The following is a 7,105-nucleotide window of genomic DNA, read 5'->3' on the forward strand; positions in this document are numbered from 1 at the left end:
TGTGTGTGTGTGTGTGTGTGTGTGTGTGTGTGTGTGTGTGTGTGTGTAGGTCTAGTTCTTCCTCAGAAGACAGCTCAGGTCTGAGGATGAACTGTCTGCAATAAAACAGAGAGCACATGGGCAGAAGAGGGTTAGAAGGGGGTAAAAGGCAGGGTGTGGTAGCTCACGCTGCCATCCCAGCACCTGGGAGGCAGAAGGCAGGAGGAGCCAAAGATCAAGGCCATTCTCAGTTATATAGCAAGATAAAAAGTTCAAGGCCAGCCTAGGATACATGAGAATTTATCTTAATAGATTAAAAGAAAAAAAGAAAAGAAAATGGGGCCATTGAGATGGCTCAGATCAAGCAATGACACTTGCAGCTAAGCCTGAAACCCTGTTCTCTCTCATAGCCACAGTAAAACCTTCCCCTTGAAATGGTCCTGTCCTCAGGTTATACATCCTGAGGGGTCAGCTGAAAAACCCCATCCCAGAAGGGTGGCTCAGCAGCTAAACGAACTGCCCGCTCCCTCTGAAGACCCAGTTTATTCCCAGCACCCTTCACAGCGCCACACTTCCACAACTCCAGCTCCGGGGCATCTGAAGCCCTCTTCTGGCCTCTTCCGGAATTGCATTCCCATAGTGCTCAGGCAAAACACCATTCACAGAAAAGAAAGGAAAAGAGAGGAACTGTGGCTCTGAGAGGGAAGGTGGATCCCTGGAGCAGGCATGGTGGAAGGAGAGAGCCAGCATGCTGTCTTCTGATGCTCCAAAGGCATGCCACGGCAATGCCTCTCCCCACGATAAGTAAGGAAATAAATGTGATTTTAAAGCTTCAAAATAAAACATGGTGGAGGAAGACGCCAACATTCACCTCTGTCTCCACAGGCATGAAAATATTCGCACATATGCCCCTGCAGGCAGCCACACACCCACACAGGGTGGGGGCTGGAGGCTGGCTGGTGGAGGTGGAATCACACTGCAAAGGCACTACCAGTGTTTCTGGGACAGGAGGCCCTCTTTCTGGATTTAAGGAGGCACTGGGGTATACTCATAGAAAACAAAAAGGGGAAAGGGATCCTATTTTCTTTACCTATGTTAACTCAAGTGTCTCTGGAAGGGGAAAAGGATTTAAGCACATATCAAACTAAACTAAAAATTTGGCTCTGTTTGTATATGTGTGTGTGTGTGTGTGTGTGTGTGTGTGTGTGTGTGTGTGTGTGTTGTGCATGCATGTAGCTATACAGGTTTTGTGCCATGTACACACACAGAGAGACAGACGAAAGAATGATGCTGGTTATCACCATCTTTTGTTCTCTGCCTCATTCTTATCAGGGCTCTGATTGAACCGCAAGGTCACTATTATGGCTAGGCTAGCAGGCCACAAGCTCTTGGATCCTCGTATCTCCACCATCTCCTCTCCCCCAACGCTGCAGTTATACAGTCATGTGAGTGCTCAGGGTTTAAACAGCAAGTCCTTTTAACTGCTTTTGTCATCTTCCTAGCCCTCATTTTTTTTTCTTAATAGAGGAAATGATCATATTTGAAGGGTTTGCCAGTATGATTAATCTTGATTGTTAACCTCATGGAATTTAGAATCATCATGGAAGAAACCTCTGGGCATGTCTGGAAGGGATTGCCTAGATCAGGTTAAATGAGGTGAGAACACCCAAAAGCATCTGTCTGCTCCCTGACTGTGACGCAGTGGGACTGGCTGCTGTGCCCTCCCCACCATGATGGACTGTGCACCCTCAGACTGTGAGCCAGAATAAGCCCCTTCTTAACCTCGAGTGACCTCTGTCAAGTATTGGATCCCAGGACAAAAGTAACTCATCCAGCTGGGTCAAGTTACACAGCAGTCTTGACCACTATCCTGGGACACGAAGACACTCTGCTGTGAGTCCCCACAGCTGGAATCCGGGCCCCAACATCTGCCATGCTCGCCTGTCACTCTCTCATGTTCGCATTTATGCAGAAGTGAAGGTGCACCGCTGGCCAAGACGTCATCCCGTCCCCAAGTTCCCACCCAAACCACAGTTTGATCAGTGAGAGGAAGGAGCAGTCTGTTGTTATGATTGTACTGAGGAGTTTTAAAATTATAATGTTCTTCTTTTGTTTGTTTGTTTTATCTGAGTAAATCAGATTTTAGGAAAGTATTTCTAGCTGCAAGTACTGAAAACACACAAGAATTACTCGGCAAGACAAGGACGTGGTAGAGAGCCTGCCCAGCATGCAGGAAGCCCTGGCTTCCGTCCCCAGCACTGCATAGAGCCAGTATAATGATGTACATCTACACTTGGAGCACTTGGGGGAGGGGCAAGAGAATCTGAAATTTAAAGGCTCCTTCAGCCACTTACAGAATTTGAAGCCAGCGGGAAAAGTGTCGCACGCCCTTACTCCTAACACTCAGGAGACACTGGCAGGGGAATCTTTTGAGTTTGAGCCACGCCTGGACTACATGAGTCCATCTCAGAACACAAGCAAAATAACAACAAAAGTTAGGATGAAGAAGTAATCACAAGCACACAGTGCAGATGGGGAACCAACTCATTGCCTTGCAGCAAAGACAGAGGAAGGGGCAAATGAACAGAGCCTTAGGGAACCCAAGACATCCTCACTTGAGGCTGATGTCAAGAAAACTGCAACTCGAGATCTGGCCCCACTCTTGTAGGCAAAGGGTTGCCATGGTACCCTTGGCCAAAATGAGCATGCCCAGCAGCCAGTCAATGGGTCCCTCCACTTGGATCTGCCAAGAGGGAACAGAATCTGGAAAAATGAAACCAGGACAAAATGCAAGACAGAGTAAGCACCAGTAAGTCTCCAACAAAACATTAAAAAAGACTTGAGCTGGGTGGTGGGGGCACTTGCCTTACTCCCAGCTCTGGGGAGACGGAGGCAGCCTGGTCTACATAGTGAGTTTCAGGACAGCCAGAGCTACATAGTGAGACCCTGTCTGGGAAAACCAAAGAAGACAAGGAAGAAGAAGAGGATGAAGAGAAGGAAGAGGAAGAGGAGGAAGACAACAAAGGGGATGCAGAGGAAAAGGAGAACAAGGAGGAAGAAGAGAAGAATAAATGACAGAGTGCTCAGCCCTAAATAATGTATTCTACCATATGCTTCTAACACTTAGGGGTAGTGTGAAGAGAGGATGCAATCTGGAAGTCAAGGCAGCTGCTGCTGATACCTGTGCTGCGTCAGCACAAGAATGGGCCTGTCGACAGTCAGGCAGAGGGTCAGTGTGGTGGGACCTGCCTTTAATCCCAGAATCTGAGAGGTGGAGGCCGATGAATCTCTGAACATAGTACGTTCCAGGCCAGCCAGGGCTACACAGTGGGAACCTACTGTTAAAAAAAAAAAAAAAAAAAAAAAAAAGGCAGAGGTAGGTGGAAGAGGAGGTTGGGGAGGGGGTAGGTGGGCCCATCTTGAGCACCCAACTATTTGTTATGGTAGACGCAGGAGAGAGGAGAGGACTCTTTGCTTTCAGGTGTGTAACCACCGGTGGCTCCAGCAGGCTCCAATGCATAGTTCCAATCCAGTGCTCATACAGATGGCTGCAATGGGTCACAAAACAAACCCAGTCATGAATGGAGCAAAGGACAGGCAGGGAGGCCTGGGGGGGGTCAACTTGTGTGAGAGCGATGAGGGTCAGGGGAGAGAGTAAGCGGAATGCATTAATGCATGTACAGAGCAGTCACAGAACAAGGTTAGTATAAAGTGAAAAAGCATGAAGGGAGAGGAGAGTGCGAGAGAGGGCAATCAGCTGGCACATTGATGAAATCAGCAAGAGACATGGAGATGAGGAAGAAGGGACTGTGCTGCAGGGCTGAGACGGGAAGTGGAGGCAGGAGGACTCCTGAAGCAACTGGGCTGCTAAGCTGGGGTGAGCAGCAGCACCTCAAATCACGGTGAAAAACCCAACACCTGAGGGTAACCTCTGCCCTCCACATGCGTGAGGCGGCACACATGCGCCTACATCCACAAGCGTGTACATGTACACAGCCACATTATACACAGATTTTAGAGAATTATAACATCCCTGGAAAGTCAAGGTATTGAGTAACATGTTAAAAAAAAAAAGTCAAGGGAGTAACATGTTAAAAAAAAAAAAAAGAGAGAGCTAACAACAAAGCTTTTGTATACAGGCAAGCATGCGAACACACATACACGGGGGGGGGAGCATGCACTCTTACAAACATGCATGCACACTCGCCATGTTATCCTCACCGCCAGAGTCCGAGGGTAGAAACCGAGAATCGGTGGCCTCAGACCCACTCAGGAATACCAGAGGGTGCACTGGGAACAGAAATGACATAAAGAACAGAGCTGGCACGGAAGAGGTAAGGCCACAGGCTGCCCTTCTAGACTGCCAGGGAAGCGTGTGCAGCTATGACTCTATTTAAAAGTAAAAATATCAAAGTCTGGGGACAGTGGCGTGGTTTAGTAGATGGAGGCATTTGCCACCAAGACTGATGACCTGAATTCTATCCTGGGGCCCTTGTGGTGGAAGAGAATTAACTGCCATCAGCTATCCTTTGACCTCCACATGGAGCTGTGGGAGACGAATGCATGCACACGAGAACACACACACACAAGAAATAAAAATTTAAAAAAATCAAAGTCAGATGTGCTATTACTAGTATACTAGTATTTTCCACAAATACTTATATATTACTTATCCGGGGCTGGTGAGATGGCTCATCACCATCTTAGGAGCCCTTGCTGCTCTTCCACAGGGCAAGAGTTCGAGTCCCAGCACCTACGTCAAGTGGCTCACAACCACCTGTAACTCAAGAAGGTGCAACGCCCTCTTCTGGCCACTGTTGGCACCTGCACATATGTGCATATAACCGACACACATACACATAAATACATTTTAAAATACTCGTAATGTGTGTGCACAGAGCTGCAACAGAGGTCGGCTTTGCGACTCTCTATCTCCGTCTACGATGGGTTCCAGGGACAGAACTTAGGTCATCGGGCTTCTGTGCCAAGTGGAAGTTATACACACTAAATGTCCATGGTGCTTTATTAGAGTACAGCTCCTACATCAACACAGGAACTGTACATTTCAATTATTGGCATTTCATTTAGATATTCATTTAAAATTTACAGTTAGTATGTTAGTGTGTATGTGTGTGTATACAGCTATTATGAGCTCATGCACACCCCAGCGCATATGTGGCGGGTCAGAGGGCAACTTGCAGGGATTGGTTCTGCCCTTCACACGTGTGGGTCACAGAGACTGAACTCAGGTTGTCGGGTTTGGGTGACAAGCTCCTGTACCCAATGAGCCATCTTGCCAGCCTGCACTAAGTTTGTTTTTGGCCAAGGAGATGGTTTAGGAAGTAAAAATGTCTGCCAAACAAGTCTGATGAGCCAAGTTTGATGCCTGGAACCCACGTGAAGGTGGAAGTTGCGAACCAGCCCCGAAAGTGTCTCTCCTTGAACCCCCATTTGCACACTGAGCACTGTGCCCACACATACCTACACATATACACACACGAATGAAATAGTTATCTACCGCAGTTCATCTAGCTTAATAAGCACACTTCTGTCGGTAAAACCGAGATGGATAATCTAAGAGGCGGTGTAACTATCTCTGGTGTTTAACGTGTGTACACGCAGCTCCGGTATGTGGTATGTGTGTGCGGTGAAGTACCCTGCTCCATCACACTCCACCTCCGACTGCTGAGATGGCGTCTCCACGGAACCTGGTGATTGTCTAATGACCAGCAAGCTCCAGCAATCCTCCTGTCTCCACTCCCAGGGCACTGTGGCTACAGACATGCACTCGGCCACACATGGCTCTTTACATATGTATGGGGATTTGAACCCAGGTCCTCATGCTTCTGTATCACGTGCTCATGCTCCCTGAGCCCTCTCTCCAGCTCGAGTGCACACTTTCATGTCAGCGAAATCTTTCATTGACAAGACTTTCTGGTCAGCCCTCTGGTGTGATTATCTTCAAAGTTTTCTATTTTAAGGAGGATAGAGATGTCTCCCAAAGGAGAGATAAGTTACAGTTATGGCTTGTATTTATAGTTGTGTTTCCCAGCCCATGGGATTCACTGAAGGAATGCTTGTTTGATACCACAACACATCTGTTAAGAATAAGTAACTGCTAATTCCTTTCCCTGAGGTGTTTGGCGGCAGGCAGGCAAAAGGGCGAAATCCTGAAAAGTATATATATATTTTTATTCGAAAAAGCCCATGATTCTTTGGAAGTGACACAAGATCAGTTTCCAGGGGTCAGGCCTTACTTCCCGTAACCTCCATAAAAGCCATCCATTCCAAGGGCTCCTGTTCGCCCCGCCCCAACTCACATTCGGCACCTAAACAGGAAATGTTCAGTTCTGAAAGATGGGAGGAGTGTGTGCTCAGCGGCAGTCTGCTGTCCTGGGGTCCCCTTCCCCGTGACAAAGCTTCGGGAGCTCACCGGAGAGTGGGGGAGAACTGTGGAACCCCGCTACTGTCAGCGCCACCAGAACCAGCTGCCAGGGAGCCACAGGTGATGGCCCCCCCGGGCCTCCCCCTCTTCTAAACTGGGAGTCACCGGGAGTCTGGAGAGGTAGCAGACGGTCCAGTGCTGGCACTGGCTTCAGGTTGTGGGACATGATTTGAACTGGTCACAGAAGGAAGAAAAAGAACAGGCCTGCCTGCCAGGCCTCTGCTGGTGGAGTGAGTGGAGAGGGACGTAGTGACATGGCTGCTGTGGGTGGGTGGGGTAGGGGGACACCAGAGGACAGGAGAGTGACCCAGTCACAGAGAAGAAGCTCACTATGGAGTGTAGGCCTGCATCGCCCCCACAGAACGTTTCCTCACTAAATAAGGGTGCTGAGGAGGGAAAGCCCACAGCCAGCACCTGGCTGGCATTTAAATACGGAGAGAACAGCGGCCCACTGACGCCAGGAAGCTTGGTGCAGCCTATCTGGCCCAAGTGAAGGTCATCTTTCTAATTCTGCTTCCAAGGCCCAGGAATGTATGTGAGAGGGAGGGAGAAAGGACAGGAGGGAGGGAGGGAGGGATGGAGGGACAAAGGAAGGGAGGAAGAGAGAGAGAGAGGGAGGGAGGGAGAGAGGGAGAGAAAGAAAGAAAGAAAGAAAGAAAGAAAGAAAGAAAGAAAGAAAGA

Source organism: Psammomys obesus, unplaced genomic scaffold (genome assembly GCF_907164565.1).
Source record: "Psammomys obesus unplaced genomic scaffold, mPsaObe1.curated_primary_1811, whole genome shotgun sequence".
NCBI classification, from domain to species: domain Eukaryota; kingdom Metazoa; phylum Chordata; class Mammalia; order Rodentia; family Muridae; genus Psammomys; species Psammomys obesus.